General features: G+C 42.1%; 1 protein-coding gene across 4 annotated transcripts in view; it reads right to left on the reverse strand.

The window, feature by feature from the left end:
- LOC142743140 (uncharacterized) overlaps positions 1-14,493 on the reverse strand; it is a 139,912-nt gene extending 125,419 nt beyond the window's left edge. For 3 of the 4 annotated variants that reach the window (XM_075853581.1, XM_075853578.1, XM_075853576.1), the window contains exons 1-2: positions 13,872-14,153; positions 1,712-1,844 (exon numbers count right to left, since the gene is read on the reverse strand). The gene's annotated coding sequence lies outside the window, so the exon portion shown is untranslated. The other variant, XM_075853577.1, reaches the window with a different exon arrangement.
- Positions 14,494-16,551: the final 2,058 nt, after the last annotated feature.

Raw genomic sequence — 16,551 nt, forward strand, 5'->3', positions numbered from 1 at the left:
TTAACCAAAACCATATTGAGGGTAATGCCTAAAAAATTGTTTATTTCTGGGACACTTGTGGGGTTCCACATTCTTGAGTAAATAGATGCAGGCTTTTGCAGAACAAACTGCCTAGCATAAAGATTAGTCTGCTGGACTATCAAGTCTAGGACCGTATCACATACAAGTAAATGAAAATAATTATAGGGGGTAAAATTTGGGATATCAACATTAATCCCTGGAGTTGCTTCAAATTGGCGTACTTGGGGGGGGGGGGGAAATTATAGTGCGGGATCCCACATCACGGGAGGGACTGCAACACTCGGCCCTGCACTTGACACCTCTATAGCGACTGCTGTATCTACCACCATAGGACTATGGGGTTCAGCGGTAGAATTAGAATCGTCACTGTCGTGAACAAATTCTGAAGTGGTGTCTGTTTCACTTTCAGTAGGCTTGCTCCGCGCTGTACATTCTCTGAGACATATATATATATATATATATATATATATATATAATGGACGTAAAAAAACGTATTATTTTATATAACAGACGTAAAAAAATGCAATAAAATAAAGCCCTAATGTAGTATTACGGCCCTAAACACTTAGGGTATGCTCACACACACTATTTACGGACGTAATTCAGGCGTTTTTTGCTAGTATTACGTCCGAAAATACTGCTGGAAAGCGTCGGCAAACATCTGCCCATTCATTTGAATGGGTTTTACGATGTACTGTGCCGACGGTCATTTTTTTTTACGTGCCACTGTCAAAAGACAGCGCGTAAAAAAAGACGCCCGCATCAAAGAAGTGCCTGTCACTTCTTGGGACATAATTGGAGCCGTTTTCCATTGACTCCATAGAAAAACAGCTCCAATTACGTCCGTAATGGACGCTGCGAAAAACGCCTGCACTTACCATTACGTCTGAAATTCAGGAGCTGTTTTCTCCTGAAAACAGCTCCGTAATTTCAGCCGTAACTGACGTGCAAACATACCCTAACGCCAATCCAGATTTATATATATATATATATATATATATATATATATATATTAGAAAGCAGTGATTTGTTTTTTCACTTTTTTCTGACAGCACAGGACGCAGACTGATCTCTCTCTCCTCTCAGAACAACTACAATGAGAGGAGAGAGAAACACAGCGCATGCCCTGGCTGGGTTATGAAAATAAGGGTATGTTCACACGAGGTCATTACGTCCGTAATTGACGGACGTATTTCGGCCGCAAGTACCAGACGGAACACAGTGCAGGTAGCCGGGCTCCTAGCATCATAGTTATGTACGACGCTAGGATTAATCTGGGGTATACTGCAGAACACGGATTACCTGTTCTCTCTCCTCTCTAAGGAGTTATTCCATGAGAGAGAGAGAAATGGTAACGATCTGCCGATTTGCAGTGAACGCCGTGATATAATGATTCACGGCGATCACGTGACCAGAGACCACTCGGTCTCTGGTTGTTGCTCCCAACAAACAGCTACCTCCGGTAGCTGAGAGAACGGAGCTTGAATTGTTTATTTCGGCGCTACATTAGGCTAAAGCGATCACGTGAAAAGGCGTCACCTTAGCCTAAAGCCCCTTCGTGACCAACGTGAAAAGGCGTATTGTTGGTCACTAAGGGGTTAATCACATTGACTAATCTATTTATATTTAAAAAAAAAAACCTGAAAAGGTGTACTGTATATAGCCTTTAAGATACATCTAAATAGTTTACCTTATTAAATGTAAATATATTCACAAGTTCTTTAGCAGTCAGGATCACTTTGTTGCTGCTGTTCTACTTATGTAGAAGAGGTCAAAGATGAAAAGCGCAATTCATGTGTTCTTATGGCATCAACTGACTGGAGCTGTGAGAAAAACAAAACATAACCTACATATTTAGCTACCTTTAAAACTATATAATCTATAACAATATAATTAATCTTTTAAAGCGACCCTCCATTCCTGGGACAACATTTAAAATATGATGGTGTATATCAGGGGTCTCAAGCACGCGGCCCGCAACTCTGGAATTCCCTGACATCGCTGTCCACATATGAACAGCGATGTCTGAGGCTTCCCCAGAGCCGGAGTCCCGGGCAGAGCGCTAGTACAGGCTCTGCTCCGGGACTCTGTGGAATTCCCTGACATCGCTGCCCATATATGGACAGTGTGTCAGGGTCTTGCCCAGAGCGGAGCAGAGCGCTGGTGTCGACTCTGCTCCTGGACTCTGTGGAATTCCCCGACATCGCTGTCCACATATGAACAGCGATGTCTGGGGCTTCCCCAGAGCCGGAGTCCCGAGCAGAGCGCTGGTGTCGGCTCTGCTCTGGGACTCTGTGGAATTCCCTGACATCGCTGCCCATATATGGACAGTGTGTCAGGGTCTTGCCCAGAGCGGAGCAGAGCGCTGGTGTCGGCTCTGCTCCTGGACTCTGTGGAATTCCCTGACATCGCTGTCCACATATGAACAGCGATGTCTGGGGCTTCCCCAGAGCCGGAGTCCCGGGCAGAGCGCTAGTACAGGCTCTGCTCCGGGACTCTGTGGAATTCCCTGACATCGCTGCCCATATGTGGACAGTGTGTCCGGGTCTTCCCCATAGCGGAGTCCCGGGCAGAGCGCTATTATCGGCTCTGCTCCGGGACTCTGGGGAAGCCTCTGACATCGCTGTCCATACATCGACAATGATGTCAGGGGCTTCCCCAGAGCAGGAGTCCCAGTGATGTCAGGAGCACAGCTGGAGTCCCAGGAAGAGCCTACTAGCGCTCTGCCTGGGACTCCAGCTCTGGGCAAGCCCCTGACATCACTGGGGCAGCCTCTACAGAGATCACTGGGGCAGCCTCTACAGAGGGCACTGGGGCAGCCTCTACAGAGGGCACTGGGGCAGCCTCTACAGAGGGCACTGGGGCAGCCTCTACAAGTGGGTGTGTGACAGTATCTGAACACTGGCATTATCTAGGGGTGTGTTGCATTATCCACAGAGGGCACTGCGGCAGCATCCACAGAGGGCACTGCGGCACTATCTAAAAAGGGGCTGCCCAATCTTGACATGTGTGCTAACTGAGCCGCCGGACTGCATTTGGCGACACTTTAACTGGAAAGCTGGATTGTTGAAATAAGCACGTGGAGAAATATCTCAAATTTTAAACCTAGCGCTATTATTATAGTAATGTAGTATTATTATTCTAGTAATATAGTGTTATAGTCGTTCAAATAACTAATTGATTAACAATAATTTTGTATTGTATCAAATTTGAAAGTAATGCGGCCCGTCAACTTCCCATTTTTTCTATATGCGGCCCACTTACCCGGCCGAGTTTGAGACCCCTGGTGTATATGGAGTAATAAAATCTGATGCCCTCCAGTTGTGCTCCTCTACCATGGATGCGTAGTTTTAGGGTCCCCACTGTGCTGTCCGAAAATGGCCACAGCGCTTCTGAGACCACTAGACTGAGACACTCCTACTGGATTGGCCAGAGCCACTCACGTGGGCAGTTCCATCTAATTTGTGAACAGAAGGAGCATCTTCGACTCAGTCGGAGAAGCGCTGTGGCCATTTTGAGACAACACAGAGGAAACCCTAAAACGGCGGATCCACAAGGTAGAGGTTGTGGGGGACAGGAGGGAACTAGGTAATATTACTTCACATACCCCATCACATATCTAATTCTGTCCTGAGAATAGGAGTTTGCTTTAAGCAAACTTTCAAAAGACAAACAAAAAAAACAACAAACATCTTTAACCCCTTCAAGACACAGCCTGTTTTGGCCTTCAGGACACAGCCAATTTTTTCAAATCTGACATGTTTCACTTTATGTGGTAATAACTCCGGAATGCTTTTACGTATCCAAGCGATTCTGAGACTGTTTTCTCGTGACACATTGGACTTTATGTTACTGGCAAAATTTGCTCGATACATTAAGTATTTAATTGTGAAAAACACCAAAATTTAGCGAAAAATTGAAAAAAATAAATTTATATGTATCAGCTTGTAAGACAGATAGTAATAGCACACAAAATTGTTGCTAATTAACATCACCCATATGTCTACTTTAGATTGGCATCGTTTTTTGAACATCCTTTTATTTTTCTATGACATCACAAGGCTTAGAACTTTAGCAGCAATTTCTCACATTTTCAAGAAAATTTCAAAAGGCTATTTTTACAGGGGCCAGTTCAGTTGTGAAGTGAATTTTAGGGCCTTATATATTAGAAACCCTCGATAAGTCACCCCATTTTAAAAACTTCACCCCTCAAAGTATTCAAAACAGCATTTAGAAAGTTTCTTAACCCTTTAGATGTTTCACAGGAATTAAGGCAATTTTTGCAGAAATTCATTTTTCATCTATTTTTTTTGTAACACAGAAAGTTTTACCAGAGAAACGCAACTCAATATCTATTGCCCAGATTCTGCAGTTTTTAGAAATACCCCACATATGGCCCTAGTGCACTTATTGACTGAAGCACAGGCCTCAGAAACAAAGGAACACCTAGAGGATTTTGGGGCCTCCTTTTTATTAGAAAATATTTTAGGCTCCATGTCGGGTTTGAAAGGCTCTTGCGGCACCAAAACAGTGGAAATCCCCCAAAAATGACACCATTTTGGAAACTATACCCCTTGAGGAAATTATCTAGGGGTATAGTGAGCATTTTGACCCCGCAGGTTTTATGCAGAAATTATTGGAAGTAGGCTGCGAAAATGAAAATCGATATTCTTTCAAAGAAAATGTAGGTTTAGCTAATTTTTTCTAATTTCCACAAGGACTAAAAGGAGAAAAAGCACCACTACTTTTGTAAAGCAATTTCTCCCAAGTAAAAGAATACCCCGCATGTGGTCATAAACGGCTGTTTGGGCACACGGCCGAGCTTAGAAGGGAAAGAGAACCATTTGGCTTTTGGAGCTCAAATTTAGCAGGAATGGTTTGCGGAGACCACGTCGCATTTGCAAAGCCCCTAAGGGACCAAAACAGTGAAAACACCAAAAAAGTGACTCCATTTAGGAAACTACACCCCTTGAAGAATCCATTTAGGGGTGTAGTGAGCATTTTGAACCCACAGGGGGTTCATAGATTTTATTAGAATTGGGCAGTGAAGATAAAAAAAAAAATCCTTTTTTTCCAATAAGACGTAGCTTTAGTTCAACATTTTTCATTTTCTCAACAAATAAAGGAATAGAAGAACCCCAACATTTGTAAAGCAACTTCTCTGGAGTACGGCAATACCCCATTTGTGGTCATAAACTGCTGTTTGGGCATACGGCAAGGATCAGAAGAGAAGGAGTGCCGTTTGGCTTTTGGAGCACAGATTTTGCTGGATTGGTTTCTCGACACCATGTCACTTTTGCAAAGCTCCTAAGGTACCAGTACAGTGGAAATTCCCCAAAAGTGACTGGATTAACAAAACTACACCCCTTGAGGAATTCATCTAGGGGTGTAGTGAGCATTTTGACCCCACAGGTGTTTCATAGATTTTATTAGAATTGGGCAGTGAAAATAAAAAAAATCATTTTTCTTCAATAAGACGTAGTTTTAGCTGAAAATGTTTCATATTCTCAACAAATAAATGAAAAAGAGCACCCCAACACTTGTAAAGCAACTTCTCCTGTGTACGGCAATACCACATATGTGGTCATAAACTGCTGTTTAGGCACAGAGTAGGGCTCAGAAGGGAAAGAGCGCCATTTGGCTTTTGGAGTACAGATTTTGCTGGATTGGTTTCTGGTCGCTATGTCGCATTTGCAAAGTCCCTGTGGGACCAAAACAGTGGATCCCCCCCAGAAGTGACCCCATTTTGGAAACTACACCCCTCAAGGTATTCACCTAGGGGTGTAGTGAGCATACTAACCCCACAGGTGATTGGCAGAAATTGGTGTGCACGCGATGTTGCAGAGTGAAAATGGTTTTTCAATAGATATGCCAATATGTGGCGCCCAGCTTGTGCCACTGGAGACACACACCCCAAAATTGTTAAAAGGGTTCTCCCGGGTATGGCGATGCCATATATGTGGAAGTAAACTGCAGTTTGGGCACACTGTAGGGTTCAGAAGGGAGGTAGCGCCATTTGGCTTTTGGAGCGTGGATTTTGCTTGTAGTAGTTTTGTTTGGATTCTTACTGGTGTTTCCGTTTATAATGTGGGTGTACATGTAAGGCGGGCGGAGTATATAAGGGGCATAGTCAGGTGGTATAGTGGGGTAAAAAAAAAACAATAAAATAATCCATAGATGTGTGTAATGCTGTGACACAATCCTTTCTGCACAGGCCGGTGTCGCACTAATAAATGGTCCTTACTTATTCCCCTTTTGGTCCGCACTCGGCACCTTTGAAGTTTGGGGAATTTTGCTGGGAAAGTGTTGTCCTGGTATAATACGGGTGCCCTCACTTCCAGAGGATATGTTTGGGCCCTTCCTGGTTCCCTAATTTTAGGGCTTTGATAATACGCCACTTGAAACAGAAGAAACGTTCCCCACGGGCCGGCACAACTGCATATTTTTATTTCCTGGCTTATTGGTGCCTTGACTAATTTTATTTTTTCATAGAAGTAGTGGTATGAGGGCTGTATTTTTTCGTGTGACGAGCTGTAGTTTTTATTGGTACCATTTTGGGGTACATGCGACTTTTTGATCACTTGTTATACTTTTTTTTTTGGGAGGCAAGGTGACCAAAAAACAGCAATTCTGGCATATTTTTTTAGTTCTTTTTATACAGCGTTCACCATGCGTTATAAATTACATGTTACCTTTATTCTGCAGGACAGTCCGATTCCGGTGATACCCAATTTATAGAACTTTTTATGTTTTACAACTTTTTGCACAATAAAATAACTTTTGTAAAGAGAATGGATTTTTTCTGTCGCCAAGTTGTGAGAGCCATAACGGTTTTAAATTTTTCGTTGACAGAGCTGTATGAGGGCTTGTTTTTAGCGAGACGAGTTATAGTTTTTATAGGTACATGCGACTTTTTGATCACTTTTTATTTCAATTTTTGGAAGACAAAGTGACCAAAAAATAGCAATTATGTCAGTATTTTTTAGTTGTTTTTTTTACGGTGTTCACTGTGCGGAATAAATAACATAATATTTTTATAGTTCAGGTAGTTACGGTCGCAGCGATACCAAATATGTATGGCTTTATTATTTTTTTCAATAATAAATGACTTGATAAGGGAAAAAGGGCGATTGTGTTTTGTGTTATTATTTGAAACTTTTATTGTATTTTTTCTAACTTTTAGTTTTACTTTTTTTACACTTTTCTTTAGTCCCACTAGGGGACTTGAAGGTCCAACTGTTTGTTTGATGTTCTAATACATTGCACTACCTATGTAGTGCAATGTATTAGAACTGTCAGTTGTTCACTGACAGCAAGCCGATCAGGCTCCGCCTCCGGGCGGGGCCTAATCGGCTAACGTAATGGCAGATAGGAAGCCATTGTTAGGCATCCTGTTGCCATAGTAGCAGTCGCATGGCAAGGCTGCCGATTGCATACAAACCACTTTGATGCAGCGATTGCATTGAATCGCTGCATTGAAGGGGTTAATGCCAGGAATCGGAGCTAGCTCCGGTTCCTGGCGATAGATCGGGGTGTTACCTCCACTGCTGATGACGCCGGCTCAGCTTCTGAGCCGGAAGCGGAGCCGGCGCCATCTTGCCGATGGTACCGGAAGCCTCCTGGGCTCCGCCGATGACGGGGCATAGGAGGATTCCGTTACTGGCGGACCGGGAGGTAAGTATTAGCCCTCCGATCGCCTTTGCAGCCACCGGCAACCCAGAGATCACGTTGCTGGGGTGCCGATGGCTATAAACTCCTCACATGCAGCGATCTCTATTGAACGCAGCATGTGAGGGGTTAATCGGTCGAATCGGATGCTAGCTCCGGTCCTAGCCGATACCTCAGGGTGCCAGCTGTAACATACAGCTGTCACCCGGCGGTGATGTCGCTGGCTCAGCTCCTGAGCCAGCTTCATCTCCTTCACGTACAGTTACGTGGAGATGCGGGAAAAGGCCATCTCCCATGACGTAACTGTACGTGAAATGGCGGGAAGGGGTTAAACCCTTGGAGACAGACAGTTTTGGCCTTGTGGATACAGCCTATTATTTTCAAATCTGACATGCCACTTTGTGGTAATAACTTGGAAATGCTTTTACTTATCCAAGCGATTCTAAGACTGTTTTCTCTTGACATATTGTACTTTGTTAGTGAAAATTTTTTATTGATCAATCTTGATTTGTGAAAAACACCAAAATTAAGAAAGTTTTGAAAAATTTGTATTTTTCTAAATTTAAACGTATCTGCTTCTAAGACTGATACTAATACCACACAATAGTTGCTAGTTCACATATTCCATATGTCTACTTTTGTTTGCATCATTTTCTGAACGTCCTTTTATTTTTCTAGGACGTTACAAGGCTTAGAACTTTAGCAGCAATTTCTCGCATTTTCAAGAGAATTTCAAAAGGCAATTTTTTCAGGGACCAGTTCAGTTCTAAAGTGGCTTTGGAGGGACTTAATTATTAGAAAGTCCCCATAAGTCACCCCATTTTAAAAACTGCACCCCTCAAAGTATTCAAAACAGAATTCAGCAATTTCCTTAACCATTTAAAGAGGCTCTGTCACCAGATTTTGCAGCCCCTATCTGCTATTGCAGCAGATCGGCGCTGCAATGTAGATTACAGTAACGTTTTTATTTTTAAAAAACGAGCATTTTTGGCCAAGTTATGATCATTTTTGTATTTATGCAAATGAGGCTTGCAAAAGTACAACTGGGCGTGTTGAAAAGTAAAAGTACAACTGGGCGTGTATTATGTGCGTACATCGGGGCGTTTTTACTACTTTTACTAGCTGGGCGTTCTGACGAGAAGTATCATCCACTTCTCTTCAGAACGCCCAGCTTCTGGCAGATCACGCTGTGACGTCACTTCCCCAGGTCCTGCATCGTGTCAGACGAGCGAGGACACATCGGCACCAGAGGCTACAGATAATTCTGCAGCAGCATCAGCGTTTGCAGGTAAGTCGATGTAGCTACTTACCTGCAAACGCTGATGCTGCGCACATAATACACGCCCAGTTGTACTTTTACTTTTCAACACGCCCAGTTGTACTTTTGCAAGCCTCATTTGCATAAATACAAAAATGGTCATAACTTGGCCAAAAATGCTTGTTTTTTAAAAATAAAAACGTTACTGTAATCTACATTGCAGCGCCTATCTGCTGCAATAGCAGATAGGGGTTGCAAAATCTGGTGACAGAGCCTCTTTAAGCGTTTCACAGGAATTAAAGCAATGTGGAGGTGAAATGTACAAATTAAATTTTTTTTGCCGAAATTCATTTGTAATATAAGTTTTTCCCTGTAACACAGAAAGTTTTACCAGAGAAATGCAACTCAATATTTATTGCCCAGATTCTGCAGTTTTTAGAAATATCCCACATGTGGCCCTAGCATACTAATAGACAGAATCACAGGCCTCCAAACAAAAGTAGCACCTAGTGGATTTTCAATCCTTCCTATTAGAAAAATTTTAGGTACCATGTCAGGTTTGAAACGGTCTTGTGGTGCTAAAAAATAAGAAAACCCATAAAAGAAGACACCACTTTGGACTCTACACCCCCCCCCCCCCACCAAGGAATTAATCCAGGGGGTATAGTGAGCAAGTGAGCATTTTGATCCCACAGTTTTGCTGAAATTTCTTCGAATTAAGTCATAAAAATGAAAATCAAATTTTTTATCCAATAAAACATGCAATGTTTCAATTTTTACAAGGGATAAAAAGGGGAAAAAAACAACCCCAACATTTGTAAAGCAATTTCTCCCGATTACGGAAATACCCCAAACGTGGTCAGACTTTTGAACACACGGCAGGGCTCAGAAGGGAAGGAGCGCCATTTGGCTTTTGGAGCTCAAATTTAGCTTGAATAGTTTTCAGGTGCTGTGTCGCATTTGCCAAGCCCCTGAGGGACAAAAACAGTGGAAACCCCCCAAAAGTGACCCAATTTTGGAAACCACACCCCTTATGGAAGTTATCTAGGGTATAGTGAGCATTTTGACCCCACAGATTTTTTGCAGAATTAATTGGAAGTAGGCTGTGTAAATGAAAATCTAAAGTTTTTCCCATAAAATGCAGTTTTAGCTTAGATTTTTTCATTTTCACAAGGACTAAAGGAGAAAGTACCCTAATATTGATAAAGAAATTTCTCCTGAGCACGACAATATGTGGACATAAATTGCGGTTCGTACCAAAGGCAGTGCTTTGAAGGGAGGGAGCATTATTTGGCTTTTGGAGGTCAAATTTAATTGGAATGGCTTGCGGTGCCATGTCACATTTGCAAAGCCCCTGCAAGACCAAATCAGTGGAAACGCCCCAAAAGTGACCCCATTTAGGAAAATACACCACTGAAGGAATTTATTGAGGGGTATAGTGAGCATTTTGACACAACTGTTTTTTTTACAGAATTGAGTAATTATGCTGTGAAATAGAAAATTTATTTTTTTCTTGATAAAACGTTGACATTTTCAATTTTTACAAGGAATAAAAGGAGAAAATGAGCCCCCACATTTGAAAAGCAATTTCTCTGATTGAGGTAATACCTCATATGTGGTAATAACCTGCTGTTTGGACACACGGCAGGGCTCAACGCTATTTGGCTTTTGAAGCTCAAGTTTTGCTGGAATCGTTTTTGGGTTTCATGTCGTATTTGCAAAGCCCCTGAGGGACCAAAACAGTGGAAACCCCCCTAAACGTGACCCCATTTGGGAAACTAAAGCCCTCAGGGAAATTATCGAGGGGAATAGTGAGCATTTAGACCCTACAGGTTTTTTGCTGAATTTAGTGGAATATCAACATTTTTTTTTACTCTAAAATGTTGAATTTTTTATTTTCTACAAGGGATAAAGGACAAAAATCACCTCAACATTTGTAAAGCAATTTCTCCCAAATACAGCAATATCCCAAATGTGGTCATAAAGTGCTGTTTGGACAGGCAGGACATGTCGCATTTGCAAAGCCCTGAGGTACCATAGCACAGTGGAAGCCCCCAAGAAGTGACCTATTTTAGAAACTACACCCCTCAAGGCATTTATCAGTTACCCGGACAAATGACAGGGCTCAGAATTGAAGAGCTCTATGCACATTTGACATTTTACTTTATTCTGCGGGTCAATACGATTTACGGCGATGCCATATGCATATATTTTTTTTATGATTTGCAGCATTTGCGCAATAAAATCACTTCTTTTAAAAAAAAAAAATATTTTTTGTTTCACGATATTACGAGAGCCATAACTTATTTCTCATCAAAAAAGTTGTTGTAAGGCTGGGTTCACACGACCTATCTTCAGACGTAAACGAGGCATATTATGCCTCGTTTTACGTCTGAAAATAGGGCTCCAATACGTCGGCAAACATCTGCCCATTCATTTGAATGGGTTTGCCGACGTACTGTGCAGACGACCTGTCATTTACGCGTCGTCGTTTGACAGCTGTCAAACGGCGACGCGTAAAAATACAGCCTCGTCAAAAGAAGTGCAGGACACTTCTTTGGACGTTTTTGGAGCTGTTTTCTCATAGACTCCAATGAAAACAGCTCCAAAAACGGACGTAAAAAACGCCGCGAAAACGGCGCGAAAAACGTGAGTTGCTCAAAAAACGTCTGAAAATCAGGGGCTGTTTTCCCTTGAAAACAGCTCTGTATTTTCAGACGTTTTTGGTCACTACGTGTGCACATACCCTAAGGGTTTGTTTTTTTGCGTGACAGGTTGTAGTTTTCATTGGTACTATTTTGGGGTACATGCGACTTTTTAATCACTTTTCATTCTATGTTTTGTAAGAGGTGGTGACTAAAAATAATTGCGATTCTGGCATTGGTTTGTTTTTTTTGCGGTGTTCAGCATGAGGGAAAAATACTATTATAATTTTACAGTTTGGGTCGTTACGGACGCGGTGATGCTAAATGTGTACATTTTTTTTTAACGGTTTAATTTTTTTCCTATAATAAAATACTTATTATAGGATAAAAAAAAAAAGCAGTGTTTTTTTTAACTTGAAACTTTTATTCAACGTTTTTATTAACTTTTTGTCGTCCCACTAGGGGACTTGAAGTCCTACACCTCTGATCTTTACTCGAATACATTGCACTGCCCACGTAGTGCAATGCATTAGAGCGGTCAGTCATTCACTGACAGCAATGAGGGACACCAGACCCAACAATGCAGACGAGCTGAAGGCTGCTAGCAAAGCAACCTGGGCTTCCATAACACCTCAACAGTACCACAGGCTGATCGCCGCCATGCTACGCCGCATTGATGCAGTAATTCATGCAAAAGGAGCTCCAACCAAGTATTGAGTGCATATACTTTTCAGTAGGCCAACATTTTGGTATTAAAAATCATTTTTGAAATTGGGCTTATTTAATGTTCTAATTTTCGGAGACTCTAAATTTTGGGTTTTCATTAACTGTTAGGCTGGATTCACACGAGCATGTTCGGTCCGTAATGGACGGAACGTATTTCGGCCGCAAGTCCCGGACCGAACACACTGCAGGGAGCCGGGCTCCTAGCATCATAGTTATGTACGACGCTAGGAGTCCCTGCCTCGCTGCAGGACAACTGTCCCATACTGAAAACATGATTACAGTACGGGATCCGTGTGAGGGCCGCGAATCCAGATCGCAAATAGTCAGGACAAGTTTTACGGCCCCAATTTACGGCTTCACATACTAGTAACATCAGTCTTTATTGTTGCGGATCGTGAATCCTGACGACACATGGATGCACAACAAAAGTTTTGGACCGCAATGGAAGTTTTGGACCAGTACCGTCGTGTGAATTAGGCCGTACAGTACATGTGGTTTTCAATATCAAACAATGCCTAGCCCAGTCTACTGCAAAGTAAGGCGATTTTACCCAAGCGTTTCAGGTGAATTTACATGCGCAGATCTGTTACAGAAATTTCAGGGACTGTTCCGTTAATCTAAACAGAGCTTGCAGAGATTCGAGCACATGCCGCAGAAACATCCCCATTCAGATGTATGGAATGGCATTTTCAATGACAGAAATTTTTGCAACATGTGAATTCACCCTAATTCAGTTGCATTAGCATAGGAATCCATTATGCGGTTAGTTCACTTCAGGAGTATTACGATTGTGTGAACGAAGCCTCCAACCCTTATACAGAGGTGCGTTCTCTTACTGGCGTGGTAGTAAGATTCTAATTACACTGGCGGGTTTTCTCCATGTTATTTTGTCATTTTCGTTAACGTTCCCATTGACATCAATGGGATTTTTCTGATGGAAAACGCCATCAACTGAAGACGGGCCTCTTTTCCATCAGTTTACCGTTAAACACCAGTGTAGCATACTAAACGGTTCTGCCCAATGACCCAAAACCGGACATCTCGAAGCAGGCAATGGCATCCATCCTACATGCTTCCATTTCGATTTGCGGTTGACGCAGATGTGAACCGAGCCGAATATTGTCCATGAGTACGGACAGCCTTCATGTTTCTGGAGTTTCTCAGAAAGACATAGCTAAAGAAAAGTTCAGTTCACACATTTTTCTGCAATGTCAAAACATCCTATTGATAAATACTAGTCAGCCCCTCCCAAGACCGCATCTATGTAATCGCACAGCAAGATACAACTCACTAGATTTCGAGGTCATGCAACTAGGTGACATTTACACGTTAGGGCTAGGTCTACAACGGAGCTAGACACAAACTGTATCGTACATAGAGTGTAACAAAGCGGAAATACAGACATGGAAGAAGCGGCACCCTGCAAGACGTAAGTCACAAGAGGCCTCCCCGCACCCGGCGACACCTCTCTGATAGGAACACAATGATTTGTTAGTAGCCTCTTGTGTAAAATTAGTACGTACATAACTTTTCCCATAACGGTCCCGACTCACCTCTCGTTCGTCCCGTTCATCAAAAACCTTCACTGGCCCTTCCCCCACATCCTCTAAGCGTGAGACGACGTAAACATGCAGCGATGTGCGCCATTCAGAGCGCCTCAGAGCAGATTGCTGTCCCTGGGATCATGTCGAAGCCTTCCCGCAGAAGCAGCTTGTTGTGCTACACGTAATGTCTACTCTTACGAGGACTGACTATCGTTAAAGCCAGGCTGCGACACATTGAAAGAGAAACCCGTTCCCAATATGGGACATACGCGACGAAGGTGGCGCACAAAAATGGCACACCCACCTATTTATCAGCTGGAACACATGGATAGAGGAGAACAGAGACCTTGTTATCTTGTCCTGTTTCTGTGGCCGGCCGTTGCCCTACCCCCTTCTTCCTGTCCAGTACTCTAATATGGGAACTGGGTGCAGAGCTCAGCACTTCCTTTTCCACTATTTTTTGCTATTACAGTATCATTCACCACCATGTACACCAATAGGCTTAGTTCACACGTCGCATATTTTGATTTCGGCTTTAATCCTTTGCAATGCAAAAGGGAGAGATCTTCATCAAATAAGCAATGTATGAACTCAGCCTTCCAGTCCAGGCTAAATGACTACAGGCCCATTTATAAGTAGCTTACTCCACCGGTATCAATAGCTGATTGCCAAAATAGTTGCGACCAAGATGGATGCTTAGTCCATTCTCTCATTTTTTCCTGGCCAACGCCTTTAACCCCTTCAGGACCCAGCCTGTTTTGGCCTTCAGGACCCAGCCAATTTTTTCAAATCTGACATGTGTCACTTTATGTGGTAATAACGTTGGAATGCTTTTACCTATCCAAGCGATTCTGAGATTGTTTTCTCGTGACATGTTGTACTTTAAGTTAGTAAAAAAATTTTAGCAATAATTTTGGTATTTATTTCTGAAAAACACCACAATTTAGAAAAAATTTGCAAAAATTTGCATTTTTCTAAATTTAAACGTATCTGCTTGTAAAACAGATATTAATACCACACAAAATAGTTACTAGTTAACATCCCCCATATGTCTACTTTATGTCTGCATCGTTTTTTGAACGTCATTTTATTTTTCTAGGACGTTACAAGGCTTAGAACTTTAGCAGCAATTTCTCATATTTTAAAGAAAATTTCAAAAGGCTATTTTTTCAGGGACTAGTTCAGTTCTGAAGTGGCTTTGAGGGCCTTATATATTAGAAAATCCCCAGAAGTCACCCCATTTTGAAAACTGCACCCCTCAAGGTATTCGAATCAGCATTCACAAAGTGTTTTAACCCTTTAGGCGTTTCACAGGAATTAAAGCAAAGTAGAGGTGAAATTTACAAATTTTATTTTTTTTGCAGAAATTCATTTCTAATACATTTTTTTTGTAACACAGAAGGTTTCACCAGAGAAATGCAACTCAATATTTATTGCCCAGATTCTGCCGTTTTTAGAAATATCCAACATGTGGCCCTAGTGTGCTAATGGGCTGAAACACTGGCCTCAGAAGCAAAGGAGCACCCAGTGGATTTTGGACCTCCTTTTTTTTAGAATATATTTTAGGCACCTTGTCAGGTTTGAAGAGGTCTTGTAGTGCCAAAACAGTGGAAATCCCCCAAAAGTTACCCCATTTGGAAACTACACCCCTCAAGGAATTTATCTAGGTGTACAGTTAGCATTTTGACCGCGCAGGTTTTTCGCCAAATTTATCAGAATTAGTCTGTAAAAATGAAAATCTACTTTTTTTCTGAAAAAACATAGAAATGTTTAATATTTACAAGAGATAATAAAGAAAATGCACCCCAACATTTGTAAAGCAATGTCTCCCGATTATGGCAATATCCCATATGTGGTAATAAACTGCTGATTGGACCCACAGCAGGGCTCAGAAGGGAAGGTGCGCCATTTGGATTTTGGAGCACGGATTTTGCTGGATTGGTTTTCGGTGCCATGTCGCGTTTGCAACGCCCTGGAGAGACCAAAACAGGGGAAACCCCACAAAAGTGACCCCATTTTGGAAACTACACCTCTCAAGGAATTTATCTAGGGGCATAGAAATTTTTAATTTTTATAAGGAATAAAGGAAAAAAGAACCACAACGTTTGTAAAGCATTTTCTCCCGATTATGGCAATATCCCATATGTGGTATTAAACTGCTGATTGGACCCATGGCAGCGCTCAGAAGGGAAGTAGCGCCATTTGGATTTTGGAGTACGGATTTTGCTGGATTGTTTTTCGGTGCCATGCCGCCTTTGCAACGCCCTGGAGGGACCAAAACAGTGGAAGCCCCCCAAGTTACCCCATTTTGGAAACACCCCTCAAGGAATTTTTCTAGGGGTATAGTGAGCATATAGACTCCACGGGTCTTTTGCAGAATTTATTAGAATTAGGCGGAGAAAATTAATATCACAATTTTTTTCCACTAAAATGTTGAATTTTCTCATTCTCATTAACTTTAAACTTTTTTCTTTCTCACTACTAATAACTTTAATTCTTCTACACATTTTATTAATCCCCTTAGGGGACTTGTACCAGCGATCATTGGAACCGCGGGTACAATATGCTGCAATACTAATGTATTGCAGTATATTGTTATTTTTACAGACTCCTGTAACAGCGCGATCGCTGTTCCTGTCCGTTAGTCCCGGGTGTCAGCTGTAATACACAGCCGACACCCGCAGCGTAT

Source organism: Rhinoderma darwinii, chromosome 2 (assembly GCF_050947455.1).
Source record: "Rhinoderma darwinii isolate aRhiDar2 chromosome 2, aRhiDar2.hap1, whole genome shotgun sequence".
Lineage (NCBI taxonomy): Eukaryota > Metazoa > Chordata > Amphibia > Anura > Rhinodermatidae > Rhinoderma > Rhinoderma darwinii.